At 43.3% G+C, this 20,605-nt stretch overlaps 1 long non-coding RNA gene across 1 annotated transcript; it reads left to right on the top strand.

Annotated features, from left to right (window-relative positions):
- The first annotated feature begins 761 nt into the window (after window positions 1–761).
- Window positions 762–18,934, top strand: LOC110203317 (uncharacterized). Its single transcript, XR_002322943.2, has 3 exons — window positions 762–895; window positions 5,407–5,549; window positions 18,734–18,934. It is a non-coding gene; the product is annotated as an uncharacterized LOC110203317 (long non-coding RNA).
- The last annotated feature ends 1,671 nt before the right edge of the window (window positions 18,935–20,605 follow it).

Here is a 20,605-nt window from a genome sequence, read left to right on the forward strand (position 1 = left end):
GCAAGTCACTTAACCTGTTTGCCTCAGTTTCCTCATCTGTATAATGAGCTGGAGAAGGAAATGGCAAACCACTCCAGTATCTTTGCCAAGAAAACCCCAAACGCTGTCAGGAAGAGTCAGATATGACTGAAATGCCTGAATTACAAGGGGCCTACAGAAAGCTTGGAATTTGCTGACATAACCTCCGGAACCCTGGGCCACCTTCACGCCAAGGAACAACTTTATCCATTTTATCAACAAGCAAACAAGAGCATGCCAAGCACAAGGGATAAAAGTTCAATTGTCAGTCCCTGACCTCAAGAAGCTTACATTCTACTAGGAGAATACACCACACCCCCAGAGATTAAAAGGGGGAAAAAAAGGATAAGTACACATAATTCGCAGTAATTGAGTGGAGGCACAAACATCTGGAAGAAGGGGGGCAGTGCGAGGCAGAGGTGGAACTTGAGTGGACCCTGACATAGGGGGTCCTCTTTTCTCTGGATCTGATTAGCTTACATCGTCTACCCACCCCTGACTTTCCTCGGAGCTGGGAGAGACTTCTGATCACCTTGCTTGCTGTTTGCCCCTGGTTCTCAGAGAGGACCGTGACGTCAGGGAGGTGATGCTATGACATGCAAGTGAAATGGATTTGCTAATCCGGAGAAGGTAAATGAAAGCCCAAGGTCACACAGCTAGTAGGTAGCGGAGCCGGATTTGGAATCCAGAGCCAGCAGTCCAAGCGTTGCGCCCCTCCAATGTCCCCCCCCCCACCTCGAGGCCAGTCACGGGCCTCACCCCGGGAACCCCCTTAACGGCCGCTCTAGACGCCCCTGAACTTGCTGAACTCCGCATCGAACTAACAATGCTCTCCAGAGGTTCGTGTTCAATCGGAAAGAAACCCCGGTAAAAGGCGGTAAGAAGATACAAAATATGTAGAAAGTAGGAATTATTTCTGGGGTGGAGGGATGGAAGGCGCTAATAACTGGGGGCGGGGGAAACTTCCTGCAGGCGGCGGCCTCAGGGCTCCGCATCTGAGCCAAAGGCAGGTGGGGACCTCCAGAAGCCTGTCCCTTCCCCCATCCGGGGGCTCCCTCTGGGACAGGGATTCTTATCCTTTTCTTTGTCAATCCTTTGGCAGTCTGGTGAAGCCTCTGGGATCCTTCTCAGAATAGATAAAAACCAAAGACACGGAAAAACAAAGGAAATCAATTACATCAAAATACAGATTATCACAATATTTTTAACAAACAAAATCACAGACCTCAAATTAAGAACCCCTGCTCTAAACTGCAGCAGACACCCAGAGAAATGAACATTTTCTGATCATCTAGATCCCTGGCTAGGCTTTTTCTAAGAAACCAAGTGATGTACCCTGACACTAATTCAACAATGCAACAAAATTTTATTAAGCATTCATTACGTGCAAGGAATGATTCTAGGCACTGGGGATGCAAAGACTCAAAACAGTCCCTGCCCCAGAGACTTAGATTCCAGTGTGGGGGATCCCACATTAGAGAAGCTAATACAGTTACATATAGAGTTATACGAAGACATTTCAAGAGGCAGACTAATACAGGGGACTAAGAGATGTCTCAATCCCAAGCCCTGCTTGAAGGACAATGAGGAATTGGAGAGGTGCAAGACAGGAGGGAGGGGTGGAATTTCAGGTGTGGGGAACAGCTGTCAGGCCAGTTTGACTGGAATGGACTCTCTGTGTGTGTGTGTGTGTGTGTGTGTGTGTGTGTGTGAGAGAGAGAGAGAGAGAGAGAGAGAGAGAGAAGAGAGAGAGAGAGAGAGAGAGAGAAAGAGAGAGCAAGAGAAGGGAGGGGAGAGGGGAGGGGAAGAGAGGGGAGGGGAGGAGAGGAGAGGAGAGGAGAGGAGAGGAGAGGAGAGAGAGAGAGAGGGGGCATAAGGCAGCTTATTCCCAGACCCAGGACCCAATGGCACCTGCCTCTACATCCAGCATACTAGCCTCTCCATTTCATGGAGCAATAATATCAACAAAGCTACTTTGTCAAGCTTCTCTTTGATCTCAAGGATAAATCTGGGGACAAAAGGAAATTCCAAGTTGGGTGGAAAAGATGGGGGTGGGGAGAGACTAGTAGCCCAAAGGGGAAAAGCTGGAAGGGAGCTGTGAGAGATGATCTCTCAGAAGTGAAGCTTCCTCAAAGGGTCAGTAGTTCTTGCTAATAGTTCTTGGATTGTTTTCAAAACCCTCCCCCACTCAGACCCTGTTTTTTTAAGCACTTAGAAGAAAGAATAGCCCTACCCCCAACCTGAACTGCTTGCCCTTGCAAAACTTCCTGCCTCTTGGCAAACTTGTGTCTCTGTTGCTGGTGCGGTGAGTAGACTGTGCCCTCTGAAGCCCAGCCAGTGGGATAAGGGGAAGGGGGTTAGGGAGGAGGAGCTCAAATTAGGGTATAAATAAGCCTTCTTTTCTGTAAGGAATTGTACTCTTCTGGAGGGCAATGGCGATTAGGGGCGGTGCCCTTTCTCATGAGAAAGCAATAAATTCCTTTCTGCTTTCAAGGTATCTAAGTCTTTGTTTTTATTTTGAGTCTCTGTCCCACACAGAACTTTGGAGCCTAGGAGGGAAGCTGGCTATGTATACACATATATATGTATATACAAATAATGCATACACACATACACACAGCCATTACAAAATTCATCAACTGCTACTTTTTGATTGCTTTCTCACAACCACTTAAAATTTATTTGTCTCAAGTTTGGACTGAGCACTGCATGGAGTGACCCGGTTTGATTATACAGTAGACATAATAGCCCTCTCCAAATATTCAACGGGAGAAAACCAATGTGGTTCTGGGTAATCATGATGGTAATATAACCATTCAAATTCCATCTCAAGGCTATGTTTCTTCTTACACATATTTTAGCAGTTTATTTTATTTTATTTTTTAGTGAGGCAGTTGGGCTTAAGTGACTTGCCTAGGATCACACAGCTAGTAAGTATCAAGTGTCTGAGACTGGATTTGAACTCAGGTCCTCCTGACTCCAGGGCCGGTGCTCTATCCACTGCGCCACCTAGCTGCCCCTAGTATTTATTTTAAAACAAAGTTCTTTTCCTACTCCTATTAGGCTTGTAAATTCTCATCCATAACAATCCCAATGTCCCCCATCCACTGATAATTAATAGCAATCTCTTCCTTTACTCAAACACACTTTTCTCACCTTTCTTCATTAGACACTGCTTTTGGAAGGGGTCTGAAACAAACAGCATACTTTACACAAGCAAAATCTATGAGAAATATTTGTCCGCTATCTGAATTACCATCTGCCTAAAAGGCATTCTGCATGTCTCTTTTCTCCCAGAATCTTTGAAAGCACCCTAACTGGCATGGGGATTCTTGTGATAAAATAATACCTTGAACTGTACTAAAATGGGCTTTTATCAGCATACCTAGTATTCAACTGACAAGTACTATGTAAATGCAAAGAAGGAAGAAACCCTGCTACACAGCCTGTCTCAAACGTCTTAGCATAGTTTTAAGTTAACGAGGTATGTGATCACTAGAAATGAGAATATTCTTTATTCAATGCATTCCTGGACATCCAACTAGCTATTTTGCATGATGTTAAACAGCTCTAATTTTTTTTTTAAGTTTTATTGTGCCAAATTCAACCTCCCTAGTTTTTTCCCCCATGAGAATAGTGGGGAGAATGCTGGACTTGGGGGTCAGGAGAACTGGATTCAAATCCAGCTTAAGTCACTGACCTAGCTATGTGATCATGGGCAAATCACATGTTCTCTTAGAGTCACTTTTCTCAGCTGTAAAATGGAAATATTGTCTGTACCACCTACCTTACAAGTAAGAAAGTATTTTTCAAATCCTAGAGCAGAGGTGGGCCTAGAGGTGGCCTAGAGCAGCTTCGAGGCCACACTTGAGGACCTAGAAGGCCACATGTGGCCCCAAGGCCACAGGCTCCCCATCCCTGCTCTAGAGGTTTCTGTAATTCTGTTGTAGTTACTGTTACCCAGGATCGGTCTACACAATCTTTCATGTGGAAGCCCTTTGGATATTTGGAGATGGCTCTTATGTCCACTCTGGAACCAAGTGGGATCACTTACTTCTGAGTTCGGTCTGCACTTGAGACAAGTACTTGTGTTTTGGGCTGAGAGGTTGAGAGGTTGTGACCCCTCAAAGTCTGAAGTACCCCATGGGTCGTCTGGAATGAATTCACTGACTCAAGCATTCTTTAAGTCAAGGTGGCAAAGTTTATTGTTATGCTTTTCAGTGGGCAAGGATTCTTAAAGAATCCTGCAACCTTAGAGAGGTACAGTTAAAGTTTGTATAGGATAAAATACAATAAAACATGTGCCAAATATGCTAACTAGGGGATTCAGGGTGGGATTAGGGAGTGGTTAAGGAGTGGTCAGTTCTTAAAGGAACATGCACTTCTTGTACCTACTGCGCTGGCGTTTTACCCAGAATTCACTGGGAAAAGCCCACAAAGGGGGCCACATGGAGGTGTGGCTTTAGGCCTGCTACGTCACTAAGTCAACTAGAGTTCAGGGTAACAGAGTTGTCCAGTCTGCCACCAATCAATGTCTTGCTTGACCAGATAGATATAGGGAGTATACCTATGTCTTAAGTCTAGAATATAGTTAATGAGGAGCCCAGGATGTTGATAATGAGGTAGGGTGGTAGGAGATAGTCCAGTGGGTAAAAATGTCTTTATGACCCAATGCAAAGCCAGTTCAAACTAATAAATCCTTCAGGTGCTGTTTGGAACTGCACCAGGGAGAGAGAGAAGGGTCTTCCTGGGGCCCACTCATGAGTAATTGCTAAGCACAGGGTCCTTGGGCTGGGGAGAAACTGTCAAGGTTAGTGTTTCTGAGGCTAGGGGGAAATTGGGGTCCAAGTACAAGCACCCAAGCACCCATCACTTGTAGAAAAGGAACAAATAGAGTAGTTGGTGAAATGTGTAATTGTCTGGTCAGCTCCAGTCTCAGGCTTTGAGTTTCCCTTCTAGCTTTTCTCCTTTCAGCTCTTAGCCTCCCTTCACTCAAACCCTTTCACCTCACTTGGATCTTCCTTATTCCTGAGTTGGGAGCAGGGAGGAGCCAACAAGAAGAGGGCTATTGTCTCACACCCTGGGGCAGCTAGCACATGAGGCTGTCCAGGAATGGGTTTGGAGAGGATAATTAACTACTCCCCTTGGCACACAATTCCAGTGAAACTGGCCCAACTACTTACTGCACTACCTTGGTGGAAGCTACTTAACTTATTGGGCTTCAGTTTTCTCATCTGTAAAAAGGGGGTTGGGGGTTGTTGTCCTGAATCCCAAGGACATAATTTAACCCAGGCTGTAAGTGAATCTGTGACACTAACTCAATGTGTGTAGTATTTGTCACAAGTGGGCTTTTTGGGCTTCTCTTTTTGCCATTGTGTCTGTGCATAGGAGGATGTGAGCGATAGCAAAGCAGACCTACAGATGAGCCCTCCAACTTTATCCAGTGATTCTAGCAATGTGAGGGCCTTGTCCTTGCTGGTGCCTTATAAACAGAAGTATGCAACTGATCTCCTTGGTGAAGTGACTGCTTGGTAAGGAATCAAATTTATGGAGGTGAAAAAGAAAAAAAAAACTTGCCAGGGAGAAGATAACAAATTCTTTGGGCAGTTCTGCCTGCATTGACCGACATCCCTCCGGGATGCATTTTGTAGGCTCATTATATTCCCATCCTGCTCCCAGCCTTCAAGACAGCATTGTTGGGACAGGAGAATGTCCAGGGGCAAGTCACGGCTGCCGGGGCTCATTTCTCTTGAGCACAGCATTTTCTGCTGGCCTGGCAGCAGGATGTGTGATGGCTATTGCAGGGGAAGGACCCGAGTCAACCCTGAGTCCCTTGCAGCCCTGGCTAACATTCCTGTCTTCTTCCCTGGGGCACGGAATTAGAGATGTCACAAATTACCCAGGAGGCTGGTGCTTGGGAGGACTCACAGGAGGTAGGGACCTGGTGAGTAAATATACCAAATATACACCATTCACTTTTGTCCTTCAGGAGGCCTTGGGCTTCCTCCTGCCCTTTGCATTTCATCAACATTTTGACATTTGGGGGCCCTGAGTTGAGCAGTAGCACAGGGAGGTGGAGAGAGTGTGCTATCCTTGGAGACCTGATTCAGATTCTACTTCAAATTCTTTCTAGTGGTGTGACCTTGGGCAAATCACTCACTAGCTTTGAGCCTCAGTTTCCTCATCTGTAAAATGATCAGGTGGGACTTGATAACCTCTAAGTTCCCTGCTGGCTTGAAACCAATGATCCTTCTATTTTGGAATATATTCATTGCCCGCAGGAATCCTTTTCTGGCCTGCTAAAAAGTCTTTTTCTTCAGTATATTTGTGTGTCCCTTGCCAGTCTGTCAATACAGAGTAATACTGTGCACCCGACACTTCGCTGAGCACTGAGGATACAAAGAAAGGCAAAAGATTGGGGCAGCTAGGTGGTCCAGTGGATAGAGCTCCGGCCTTGGAGTCAGGAGGACCTGAGTTCAAATCCAGCCTCTGACACTTGATACTTACTAGTTGTGTGACCCTGGGCAAGTCGCTTAACCCTGATTGCCTCACCGAAAAGCTAATTAAAAAAAAAGAAAAGAAAAGAAAAAAAGGCAAAAGATAGTCCCTGCCCTTAAGGAGCTCACAGTCTAATAATCTAATATCAAAGTAGGGATTAACACGGGCAAAGCCATCATCCTGCTTCACTCACTCAGACAAAGCCATGGCCATTGATTCTTTGGTCCAATTAGATTGTTTGCCAACTCCCATTAGTAAGATTAAAGATTACATTATTTTACCATGAAATAAAGCCTTTGAAAATACTGGCCTTCTTTTTAGTTGCAGAATGAGTTAAAATACTAAAGAAATAATTTGCTTGCATCATATGAATTGCTTTTGAATATCTTTCACTTAGAAGAAATCCACACATCCAGTGCTATAGAGAGGGTGATGGAAACTTTTTCACAGGGACATTGAAAGCACTTAACAGTTTTTATTTTTATTTTTATTTTTTTAGCACCACAGACATAGAAATAACTTAGTACCTAGCTAGCAAGAAGAATTAATTGAAATGGGAAATGACCAGATGGTCTGTGTCTTATCTCCAACATTTACAGCCTCCATCTATAGAACACTGGATTAAAAAGCTGACAGGAGGGCATCCTTGATCCAGGTACAAATATTGCCAGGGACAGCTCTGCCCTGGCCTTTGGTTCATCTGTGTCAAGGAAATGAGAGAAAATAGAACATAGAGTCCAACTTTCCTCCACGCTGAATGGGAAGAAGTTGTATGGGCTCACTCTGTTTCTGCCCTTTGGAAAGAGACTCCTGGTTCAACTGGGGACCTTTATAAAGTCCTGCCCCCTTTCAGTCCTATGTTTATTCAAACAAGTCCAAATAAACTTTATAACTAAACCACAGGAGAGCATGTACATCCTTGTGCATGACATTCATTTCCTCCTTCCCTCTGAGATCCCAGGGTTATTTTCATAACTCCCTCCTTGCCCTCTTGCCAGCCCAAAGCGGCAGCTGTTGTCTCCCAAAAGTTTCCATTATGTTTCTAGTCGCTATTTAGTTGTTTAGTCACATCTGACTCTTTATCACCCCCATCAGGGATTTTCTTGGCAAAGACACTGAAGTAGTTTTCCATTTCCTTCTCCAGCTCTTCTTACAGATGAGGAAACTAAGGTAAACAGAGTTAAGTGACTTGCCTGGGGTCACACAACGAGTGAGTGTCTGAGGCCAGATTTAAACTCGGGAAGAGGAGTCTTTCTGACTGCAGGCCTGGCACTATCCACTGTGCCACCTGCTGCCCTGACATTTATTATCATCTCCATTTTGTAGGTAAGAAAACTGAAGAACATAGCATGACTTGCCCATGGCCACATAGCTAATAACCTTCTGAGTTGGAATTTGCATTCGGGGCTTCTGGACCCAAAGATTGGTGCTTTTTCCATTATATGCCACCTAGCTGCCACAGTTCCTTGAAGTATTGGATCTTAAATCAAGTGAGAAAGACCGTGGGAGGGGGTGTGGGGGAATCTGTGGCCTTGAGGCAGTATGTGGTAGGTAGGACAGTATGGCTGAATGCTATCTAGATAGTGGAAGGACGGAATGCAAATAAGGGGTCAGGTTGTGAAGACTTTTAGATGTCAAATGAAAGAGTTTACATTTGACCCTAGAGGTAATAGGGAGCAACTGGAGTTTATTGAGTCGTGTGGTGACATGGAGAGACCTAGATTTTAGTAAAATCACATTTTGACAGCCGTGAGAAGGATGGTCTGGAGTGAGGAGGGACTTTTGACGCAAGATAGCCAATCACAAGACTAGTGCAACAACAATCCAGGCATGAGGTGGTGAGGAGGACTGTCATTAGGGTGGTGACTGTGAATGGAGAAAAGGGGACATATGCAAGAGAGATGAGATAGAAATGAGAAGACTGGGTCGCTGACTGAACGTGGAGGGTGAGTGAGAGTGATGAATAATGGATGGTGCCAAGGTTAAGAATCCAGGTGCCTGGTTCTTTCAACAGTAATGGGGAGCTTCAAAAGAGAAGTCATTTTCACAGTAAAGATAATTAGTTCCACTTGGGCAAACTGAATTTGGGATGCCTATGGAACATCCTGTTTGAAATATCTAATAGGCGTTTAGTGATACTGGCTTGGAGTACGGGACTGAGACTGCAGCTGGATAAACAGATTTGGGACTCCTCTGCATAGAGATAATAACTGAATCCATGAGAACTGATGAAATCACTTAGAGAGTACAGAGAGAAAAGAGAAGGAAATTCAGGATGGAACCTGGTTAGTTAATGTTGAAGATTTTTCTGTTGAAGCCGGCCCATAAAGATCTATTCATGGGCTCAGATTCTCATAATCTAGCCACTGCTCAGATTCTTATAATCTAGCCACTGCACAGATTTTTTACAATCTAGTCAATAGCTCACTAACGTTCAGACTCCTTAAGAGTCTGCCCAGTAGGACGGATGTTCTAATAAACATTGTCTTTGGCTGAAAAAAAAAAAAGAAGATCGATTCATGGTCATACAATCCATCAGAAGCTGGCTTAGAAAATGGCACGGCCACATTAATTTACATCCAGCCCTCCCATTTCTTGGGGTGCAATGAATGGCCTCTGACCAAATTCCTGAGAAAGATGCTAACTTAAGATCCCAAGGATGCTTGGAGAACATGGAATTTTGATGTTCTAGGCTTGAGTCATTTCTTGGATGCTTTTTCTTTGAGATTGTATTTGAAATGAATAGCTCACTCTTTTCATGGCATGGTGGAAAGAGCATCACATGTGAAGTCTGAGAACCTGCCTCCAATCCCAGTTCTGTCATTTATTACCTTTGTGACCTCGAGGAAGTTACATAACATCTTGAACCTGAGTTTCCCCATCTGTGAGTCTCATCTGGCTCTAAATCTAAGAGTCTATGATCTGGTGCTTTAATTGAGGTGGCCTTCCTGTGTAGAAGGCCAGTCAGTGCTCTCATAGAGGATGCCCTGCCCAGCCATCAGCATCAGAATACCGGGATACCTACAAGGTGTGGGAGGCAAGAGAAGTCACTTTAACTCTCATCTTTCTAATCTGCAAAGTAATCCTTGTCTCCCTTACATTCCGCGGTTGTAGGTGAGAAAGCATTTCATAAGCCTTAACTATTATATAAATGGAGCCTGGAAAATGGGGTTCGAATCTTGGCTTGTGTGTATACATTTTCAGTATTAAACATTTATTCGCACACCCTGGTTCTGTTCTGCTCTTAAGGCGGTGGGATGACATGGACGTGTGGATGAAAAGATGAATGGATGTGTATTTTCATAAAGGGAATCTTGCTTTAAACGTATCAGGGGACGGCTGTAACTGCAGCTCTCTTTTGATGCCTTTCTTTTTATGAAAATAACCCTGGGATCTCAGAGGCCTCATGAGAGGCACAAGTTCAAGAGACCCTTCTGGAAAGGCTGGAGGTATAACTCTGTGTGTGTGAGATTTGTGAAATCACTCCATTGGTGGAGGCCCGAGGCCCGTCACCACGAGGACGACCACCAGCGGCTCCTGCAAACCACCTGTCTGCCAAAGTGAAGCAGGCTGTGTCCTGGGCTGGTAGAGATGGTGTTGTCCTTGAAAGGCGCCCTGGATTGTTTGGAGGGTTAAAGGAAACAGGGATAAGCACTAATCGTAGCATCCCTGCAACATTTCTTTCATGCACAGATTTTGAGAAATGGCCCACAGCAGTCACGCTTCATCCCCTGGACTTCATCGCTATACCCTTCTCTCCCTTCAGGTACCTTCCCCTCCCTCCCCTTTTTTGTGTTAGAGTGTAAGCTCCTCGAGGACAAGGACGACTTTTTTTTTTTTTAGTGAAGCAGGTGGGGTTAAGTGACTGGGATTAAGTTACTAGCTGTAGCCCAGGGTCACACAGCTAGTGTCAAGTGTCTGAGGTTGGATTTGAACTCAGGTCCTCCTGACTCCAAGGCCAGAGCTCTATCTGCTGCATCACGTAGCTGCCCCAAGAGCTGCCTTTCTTTATGCTGGTATTGGGATCCTCAGCACTCAGCACAGTGCCTGACACGCAGAACAGCAGGATAGCTAGCATTTACATAGCACCTACTATGTGTCCTGTACTGTGCTAAGCACTTTTTAAGTATTGTCTCCTCAGGCAACAACTCTGGGGGGTAGGTTTTATTATTATTCTCATCTTACACTTGAGGAAACTGAAGCAAAGAGAGGTTATATGGTTTGCCCAAGGTCACACAGCTAGTAAGTGTCTGAGGCTGAATTTGAACTCACATCTTCCTGACTCCAGGCCCTGTTTGCCATCTATTGAGCCTCCTAGCTGAAGTGCTTTTTGCTGTTCAGTCCCCATTTGGGGTTTTCTTGGCAGAAATACTGGAATGGTTTGCCATTTCCTTCTCCAGCTCATTTTATAGGTAAGGAAAGTGAGGCAATCAGGGTTAAGTGCCTTGCCCAAGGTCACCCAGCTAGGAAGTGTCTGAGACTGGATTTGAACTCAGGTCCTCCTTATTCCAGATTCAGGCGCTCTATCCACCCAGCTGCCTTAGCTTAAGCTCTCAATAAATGCTTATTGACTTGGTGTATTTGTGACAGTAGGAATATCATTGCAATGTAAGAAATCCTCAAACGAGCCTCACCCTATGGTCAATGGCTTCAAATGACAGACCTCTTCAAACCTAGCTGGTCTGGTTCTCACCTGACAGGGACATAGCACTGGGCCAGATATGGCTCTGTATCATTTCCTATCTTGGCTTACTTGAGGTAGAGCATCGATCATCTCCATTTTCTGCTCTTCCTCCTCCTCCTCTTCCCCTCTGCTCTCTTGAAGCACTTAATGATTTGCAAAAGGACTTATTGTTGGAATATTTCCTGAGAAGAAGCCGGCTACATGGTAGCCAGCACCCAGTGTCCTGACCCTTAGTTACTTTGTGCATTCATAAAAGCGGGGGCAGCTAGGTGACTCAGTGGCTAGAGCACTGGGGCTGGAGTCAGGAAGATCTAAGTTCAAATCTAGCTGCAGACACATACTAGCTGTGTGACCTTGGGCAAGTCACTTAACCTCTGTTTCACTTAATCAACTGGAGACAGAAATGGTAAACTACTTACAAAAAACACAAAACACTGACAGTATTGGCATGCCATGGTCCATGACTAAACAACAACATTCATAAAAGCCAATTCATAAGCGATTTCAATTAAAAAGTAGGCAGAAATACTTTTTCTTACTCATGTTCTTATGTAACAGGTGACGCTCAAATGGGAATCCCTCTTCAACCTGCTTTAAGATGCTTTGTTGCAGAGCAAGATTCTGAGAAAACTTGTCACTTAATCCTACTCTAGCTCTTTGCACCTCCAATGGAGCTCTTTGAGAGATTGTGTGAGATGTCAAATTACAGATTCCTACACCGTGTGGGCCAGAGGAAAGAATTCAGGGCACCTTGTTTACTGTGATGGAAGCTAGGCTTGTTTGTTCTAATGGCCTTTGTTTCTCCATGAAAAAATAGTCAAAGCAAATACTCAGAGAAAGCATGACATTTAGTTGAAACATGTGATCCTGTAGGGGGCAGGTTGTTAAATGTTTAACAACCAGGTCTCAAAAAATGTATGCACGACAGTTTTACTTTTAAGCTGCACTATTAACATTTTCTCTATCACTCTCTTGTCTATATAGCATAGCCCAAAGAACATGGGTTTCTAAATCCAGAAGCCCAATTTTTACATTTGTTAGCTCAATTATGGGCAGATCATTAAGCTCTCGGAACTCCAGTTTCTTCATGTAGGAAATAGGGACAACATGATTTCACAGCTTGATATAATTGAATTCCTGGTCAGGAGGCAGGGTATCCGAATCCAGATCCTACCTTTGATGCTTATTGACTGTGTGACCTTGGCCAAGTCCCTTGTGTTTTTGAATCTCTTTTTCCTTACCAGTTGTGATAGACTAGATAGACTTTGAGGTTCCTTTCAACTTTAGATTCATGACCCTATGATGCCACTTGGACTTTCTAACTTTCAGAGCTGATCTAGGGACAAGAACGTGTGAATTATTATTATTATTATTTTTTGGTGAGGCAACTGAGGTTAAGTGACTTGCCTAGGGTCAAGTGTCTGAGGCTGGATTTGAACTCAGGTCTTCCTAACTCCAAGGCCGGAGCTCTATCAACTGCACCACCTAGCTGCCCCACTGAATTATTCTTATGAAATATGAAGTAGTGGTTCCTAATGGCTAGAGTGAAATCAGGACCAGCTTTTCCTCATTTTATCAAATGCAGCACAAGAGGTCACTGTTTCCCTCCTTCTCTGCCAAGTCTTTACTGCAAAGGAAAGAAAGTACGCCCAGTTTTCAATGAAATTCTCTGGTGCCACATTTTCTACACGTAGCCTACTAGAGAAATGTCTCTGGAAGCTCAGGACAGTAAATGTTATTGCTACCAAACTATTAAGTGGTGAACAGAGAAGCTGTCATCTATGGGTAATGGAGAATCTTCCCCGCCATTTACCTGCTACATGATCTAGGACAGCGTGACCTCGAGCAAGTCAGTGGTTTCCCTGAGATTCAGCTTCCTTGTGGGCAAAACAAGGGGCCAGCTCTAGATGGGTGGTCCCAAAGGTCCCTTGTGCTCAAACATTCTGGGCAGATGGAGTGTTAGAAAAATACAAAGCTGGCGAGAAGTGCAAAGGAGAGAAGACGTTTCAGTGAATCAAGCGAATAATCTTGAGAGTGAAGTGTGGATGGACATACGCTAGCAGGAGCTCCCAGCCCTGATTTAGGAATGCCCCGAATGATTGGGCGAGGGGGGCTGCGGGATTAAGCAAAGAGCCCTGGGTCCCTACGGGGTTTGCAACTCTTCTGAGTGGGAACAAGTTGCTTACTTTCTCTCAGCCTCAGTTTTAGCACCTGTAAAACGATATGACATTATTTGTCCCTTCCAGCCTTACAAACTATGTGGATTATCTAGACTGTGCTATATATGCTGTCCTACTATATGTACTGTACATACAACGTTCTCATACTTTGTGTGCTATGTATGCTATATGCTCCCCATACCATATGTAGCATATATACCATATGAATGCTCTCATGTTATATGTACTATATGCTTTATATATTATATGTCTACATAGAATATACTAAATGCTCTCCTACTATATGTACTATGCATACAATGTTCTCATACTATATGTACTATGTATACAATGTTCTCATACTATATGTACTATGTATACAATGTTTCTCATACTATGTGTACTATGTATACTATATGCTGTCCATACCATATGTAGTATGTATACTATATTAATGCTCTCATACTATATGCTTTATATATTATATGTCTATATAGAATATACTAAATGCTTTCAAATTCTGGAAGCCAAAGCTGTTATTTTTAGAGATATGCGCCCTGTTTGGCTTTCAGATCTTGTCTCTGCCTCAATAATTCTTTGACTTCGGTAAATGCTCTCTCTGGTCCCAGGTTTCTATATCAGTAACAGGAAGGAGTTGGACTGCATGAACTTCAAGGGCTGCTACAGCTCCAAGTTTTGCTTTTAGAAAATTAACCAAGGATGGGGCAGAGGGCTCCAAAGGTTGGAAGTCACAGGCTGATTGAAAAATTGGCCACTCTGCAGTTCCCCATTCCCAGGGGCCAGAGGATCCTGTGGCCTCTATCACATTGGGATGGGAAATTTTGGTCTCTTTGCTTGAGCTAAGCAGTGACAGTGTCTTTATTTTCCAGACAGATCAATAGACAGGTCCTGAAACGATTAAGGAGAGAAAAGTCCTTAACAGGGAGGGTATGTCCTCTGTCATTAAGGAAGGACTAGGAAGACAGAAGACTTGGGGTGATTGTTTGAATTTTAGAATTCAAAAAAACAGTGCTTTTAAAAAAAAGAGAATTTGATGAAATTCATTTTTGGTTAGGCAGCTCATCTAAGAGTTTCTGTAAAAATTGAATAAAAATAATGGATTTTTTTCTTTCAATTTTATTGTATTCACAGATCTTTGAGTATTTACCAAGAAAGTATCTTAAATACAACCAAGTCAAACCTCTTTCCTGGCTGAAATCCAAGGGTAGCAGATCCCCCAGTTCTGTTCTTGTATGTTTGCCTCTCGGCAACATAATGATGATCATGTCTAAACAAGGCCAACATAACCCTCAAAATATAAACTCAGATCAAAGAAAAGCAATTTTATTTCCCTGGTGCAAAACAGAAAAAACCCAGCAAAACATTTACCTGCACTGCTTAAAGTCTTTATTTCCTCTGTAGTAATCAGTTTGTCATAGATGTCTGAGCCTCAGATGTGATCACATAGCTAGGAAGGATAAAAGGCTGATTTTAACCCAGGTGTTCCTGAAAACAAGTTCAGGGTTCTGTCTCCCACACAATGATAACAGTAATGTGTTTGTAAAAAATAAATGGGCCTTCAGGTTACTGGAGCCTTTTACTGGCAAGACTGAAGGGCCCTTGGATAGAGGGCTAGCTTGGAATCAGGAAGACCTATGTTCAAACCTTCCCCTCCTCCCCCCACCTCTTTCTCTCTTTCTTTCTCTGTTGTCTCTTCTCCCCACCCCCTCTGTTTTTCTCTCTGTTTTCTCTTTTCTCTCCCTCTCTCTGTTTCTCTCTCTTCTCTCCCTCTCTCTCTCTTCTCCCTCTCCCTCTCCTTCTCCCTCCCCTCCCCCTCTCTATTTCTCTCTGTCTCCTTCTCTTTCTTTGTTGTCTGTTCTCCCTCTCCCTCTCTCTCTGTTTCTCTCTGTCTCTCTCTTTCTGTTGTCTCCTCTCTCTCTCTCTCTCTCTCTCTCTCTCTCTCTCTCTCTCTCTCTCTCTCTCTCTCCCTCCCTCCCTCCCTCCCTCTCTCTCTCTCTCTCTCTCTCTCTCTCTCTCTCTGTGTTTCTCCCTCTCTCCTCTCTGTCCCTCTTTTCTCTCTCCCCTCTCTCCTCTCTGTCCCTCTTCTCTCTTTCCCCTCTCTCCTCTCTCTCCCTCCCTTTCTCTTTGTCTCTCTCCCTCCCTTTTTCTCTCTGCTGTCTCTTCTCTCTCTCCCTTTCTCTCTCTCTTCTCTCTCTCCCTTTCTCTCTCTCTTCTCTCTCTCTTCTCTCTCTCTCTCTCTCTCTCTCTCTCTCCCTCTCTCTCTCTCTCTCTCTGTGTTTCTCCCTCTCTCCTCTCTGTCCCTCTTCTCTCTCTCCCCTCTCTCCCCTCTCTCCCTCTTCTCTCTCTCCCCTCTCTCCTCTCTCTCCCTCCCTTTCTCTTTGTCTCTCTCCCTCCCTTTTTCTCTCTGCTGTCTCTTCTCTCTCTCCCTTTCTCTCTCTTCTCTCTCTGTCTCTCTCTCTGTCTCTCTCTGTCTCTCTCTCTCTCTCTCTCTCTCTCTCTCTCACTCTCTCTCCCCCCCCATGCATAAGTGCACACAGGCATATATAAATAAAATAAAATATGTGCCTATAGGATCATTGCTGAGTCACTTAATTTTTCAGAGCCCCAGGCCACTGTCCAAGACTCTTAATTACTGAGGTACTACCATCTACATCCATAGATTGAGTTTCTACAAGCAATTGTCACACACCTATGAAATCAGTTCTCCCCGAAAATTGACAAGACCACTTTAATATCTACCTAGGATGACATTATAGGATACATGTCCTAAGTAGAAAGGATTGCTTTTACTCTACTCAGGACTGCCATACCAAGTTATTTGAAGATAGCAATGGTGACACTTTCGTCTTTGCATTATTGGCACCCAGCACAATGCCTCAGACATAGTTGTCACTTAGTAAATGTTTACTGTGGGCATGAATCATCCTTACTTTCCCCTTACTCACACAGGAATTATTTGAAAAATAGGAAGTTGTGGGGGTCAGTGTGAAGGTCCCCCTCAGTTTGTGCCCTGGCATGAGCAGGTGGGCATGAGCAGCATTCATGTACTGTTCTGAAGCTTTTAGGTGCATGTTGCACTCTGTGTAAGTACAACCCAGGGGAAAGTTAATAATTGCTCATTTTCATGTTCCTCTGTGACCATCTGAATCCACTCAGAAGATGAGGGCTCTTTGGACAATAGACCCACGTAGATTTTGCCTTTTTCTGTGTATCAGCAGAGAACCAGATGGGTACCCAAAAGTCCCTTCATTAGAGCCACAGTTCATTGGTTGGATCTTAGAAGCTACAATTTTGCACTTTGTGCAGCATTGAGAGCACCTATGGTTGACCTGGACAGATAAACCAAAATGTTAGTTGCCCAACCAGTTTCTTTTAATGTTGTTTTTTTTTCCTTCTAGGTTGTCTTTCACTTCTGTGTATTTGCATTCCCAACCTTTTGTGTTCTTTTTCGTTCCTTTGATGAGGCTTGCCATCATAGATTTAAGTTTTTCCATCCCGCTCGTTATTTTCCCTGTGCGGAACATACATTCTGCTCTCATAATTCTCATTTCTCTTTTAAATCACTTCAAAAACAGTATGTTGTGTGTTCTCATGTTCTCCTCATATTCCACAGGGTCCTTGGTCTCCTCAAATGTTGGATCGTTTCTCTTTGTTTTCTAGTATTTACTTATGGATGCCTGGACTTTTTTTTTTTTTACTAGATCTGGAAGCTATGTTTCCCTCTGTTGTTGCTATTTTCCCTCTTGATTTGTCCGTTTATGTTTAAGGTCTCTGAGAGTTTTCTCTTCCTGGAATCTTTGGTACTTTTAGTCTACCCCCAACCCACCTCCCCATTTTCCTTATTCACTTCTGACTCCCTCCCTTCTGATTGTGGTTTTCTCTGGGGGCTGGATCTCAAAACATCTCACTGGGCAATTCACAATTCACCAGCCCAGGTCTCTGTTCCAGCTCTGTGGTCAGAACTGACCCCACCTGGATGCTGTGCTCTTCCCTGAGACTTGGTGGAATGGTGCACAGCCTCTTATACACAGAGTCCTGCTCTGGGGGCCTTTCCCACTCCTTCTGTTCCTTAGGTCTCTGGCCTAGCTCCAGCAATTCAGAGCCTACCTTTTCTGTAATGTCAGAGGCTGGCTTCCCTGGCACCTGCAGAGGTTGCTTTTGGCATGAGCAACAGTTTTGGAGTTTCTGGGTTTCAGCCTCTAGCAGGCTTTTGCCCATGAAGAATTGTGGCCACACTGGCTATTGGGATCTGAGCAAACTTCTGCAACCTGGATCTGGGCTCCCTACCACACTAGAAAGAGGGAGGAAGGACCAGGGTGCAGGTCTGTAAGCCTGTGTCGTGTCCTTGGGTCTGTAATCTCTGTCACATTAGACAATTTGACAGATGTGACGTAGTACCTCAGAGTTGTCTTAACTTGCATTTCTCTAATCAGTGATGATTTAGAGAATTTTTTCATGTAACTATTGATAGCTTTGATTTCTTCTGAAAGCTTCCTGTTCATATCCTTTGACCATTTATCAACTGGGGAATGACTCATATCCTTTTAAATGTGGCTCAGTACCCTATATGTTTAAGAAATGAAGCCTTTACCAGAGAAATTTGCAGGAATTCCTTCCCTCCCACCCCCCCTCCCCATTTCCTGTTTTCGTTTTAATTTTGGCTTCATTGGTTTTATTTGTGGGAAACCTTTTTAATTTCAGGCAACCAAAATTATCCTTCTAATTCCCATGATCCTCTCCGTCTTTTGTTTGGTCAGAAACTCTTTCCTTATCCATAAATTTGACAGGTAAATTTTTCCTTGCTCCCCTAATTTACTTATACCATCCTTTACGTCTAAATCATTTCTCCATTTTGTCCATGTTGGTCTATTCCTAGTGATTCAGCCTAACTGCTTTCTAGTTTTCCCAGCAGTTTTTGGCAAATGGTGAATTCTTGCCCTCAAAGCTTGCATCTTTGGGTTTATCACACAATAGATTACTAGGGTCTGTATCTAATCTATTTTTCTGATCCTGCATCTTAACCAATTCCAGATTGTTTTGATGATTATCACTTTGTAACATAGAAATTTGGTACTGCTAGGCCACCATCCTTCACATTTTAAAAAGTTGATTCCCTTGATGTTCGTGACCTTTTATTTTGTCATTTTTTCCTAGCTCCACAAAATAATTCTTTGGCAGTTTGACTGGTATGCCAGTGAATAAGTAAATTAATTTAGGTATAATTGTTATTTTTCTTATACTGACTCAGCCTGCGTGAAAAGTGTTTTGTAATTCATTTTTATTTAATTTATGTTTATTTGTGTGAAAAGTGTTTTGGAATTGTGTTCACATATCCCTGGGTTTGTCTTGGCAGGTAGAGAGTTCTTAAAGCTGTGATGTGCCCTGTGAAATATTCAACTACCTTGGCCCAAGAGCCACCATCTTTGGAAAGTTCCTCATCCCCAGTACGCTCACCAAGAAGTCCTTGGCACAAACCCTTCAGGGACTTAGGTCCATTTCAAAATCTGTGTTAGAAAATTAGTTTAAAAAATAAGAAAAATAATAAAATGTTCTTTGAGAGTAACAAACGTGTTTTTTGTTAAACTTTAAGAAATGCTTGTCAATAGTGACTATAAGTTTAAGTTAACTGTTTTTTAGATACAGCCTTATTTTTGAGACCTAGGGGCATAAGCCAAGTCATCTTTAAACATCTTATGGTTATAAAACTAGACACCTCATGCCACCCAATATAGGGGGATAATAAACATTTTTATCTTTTGGAATGCTTGCCTGATCCCCAAGGAAATTCTTAGGGGTGAGCAAATGAAGGTTTTCACAAAGGCTTGTGAGGGAAGAAATGTAACACATATGACATTATTTGATGTCTTGAGGTAATTTTCTTTGCATTGTTTGTGATAGGCCTTTTGCCTCTACCATAATCTCTGATGCCTCCATTTTTCCCCTTTGATTTCAGTATAAGGTACCCAAAACAAAAAGAGGAAAAATAATTAACACATTAGTAGTGATCCTGTTAGCTTTACTAGGAATGCTTCCTGACTCCTCTCTCCAACAAAAAATGTCAAAATGTGTAAAGAAAAATGATTTTGGAGAAGTCCTTTTGCCAGTTATTAAGTGATATGCTTCTGTTTTGTATAGAAACAAGATTATCTCCAGAGGAGGCCATTTTTTTAACTCCTTGCAGTAGGGTACGCGGGTCATTATGATTAGGGGCATATAAAGATAACAAAACAACTGAGAAGATGGGACCCGTGGAGGTACATCTTGATTTGGTGAAGAGAGAGAAGGGAATAAACATTTATATGGTTCCTACTATATTCCAGACACTGTGTTAAGCTCTTTTTACAAATATTTTCTCCCTTGAACCTCTGAACAACCTTGGGAATTATGTGCTTTTATAATCCCCATTTTACAGTTGAGGAAACTGAGGCAGACAGAGGCTAAGTGACTTGCCCAGGGTCACACGGCTAAGTATGTGAGGCCACATTTGAACTCAGGTCTCTGTAACTCCATGCCCTGTTCACTGCACTGCCAGTGATTTGGTAGAAAGAGCCTTAAGCCGAGAAGCCAAAGACCTGGATTCTAATCTTGGTTCTGACACTCACTAGTTTAGTGACTGTTCTCCTTCATGAATTCAAGATGTCAAGGCTGAGGAGACCTAGGAGATCTTGCAATGGATGTCCTTCTCTGCCCCATTTTACAAGTGAAGCTGGCACCAGGGAGTTTCAATGACTGGCTCAAGGTCGCATAGCTAGTCAGTGGCTGAACAATGATCAGATTTAGAGGGACAGTCGCAACCAGGGCTGAACAAGTGGAGCTTTGTTTCAGGGCCCCCAAATGAAGAGGGTACTAAGAATGCTTTCTGTTTACCAGCATTTCAGAGAAAATAATAAACATGAAACAGGAGCAGTCAGTGATTTCTGACGTACTTGTCACTAAAGCTTTATTAATCACTAACTTTACCTTTTAAATTGATATCTTGGGCTTTTATATCTCATTCATTTTTGGCTCTACCCTGCCCCTTCACACTTGAAGCCATTCTTTTGACAGCTAAGCAAAAGTCACTGATACAGTGAGTGACCTCATCTGACAACATATGAAACAATCTGCCCTGGTTGCCTCCCACCTCTCTGACAAGAAGAGTATATCTTATTGTCTGTTTACTGGGATTAATTAGGGCTTTTGTAATTACTCAGGATTCAGCTTCCTCTTCGTTTGCATTATTGTC

This window comes from Phascolarctos cinereus, unplaced genomic scaffold, assembly GCF_003287225.1.
Source record: "Phascolarctos cinereus isolate Bilbo 61053 unplaced genomic scaffold, phaCin_HiC Scaffold_7;HRSCAF=346, whole genome shotgun sequence".
Lineage (NCBI taxonomy): Eukaryota > Metazoa > Chordata > Mammalia > Diprotodontia > Phascolarctidae > Phascolarctos > Phascolarctos cinereus.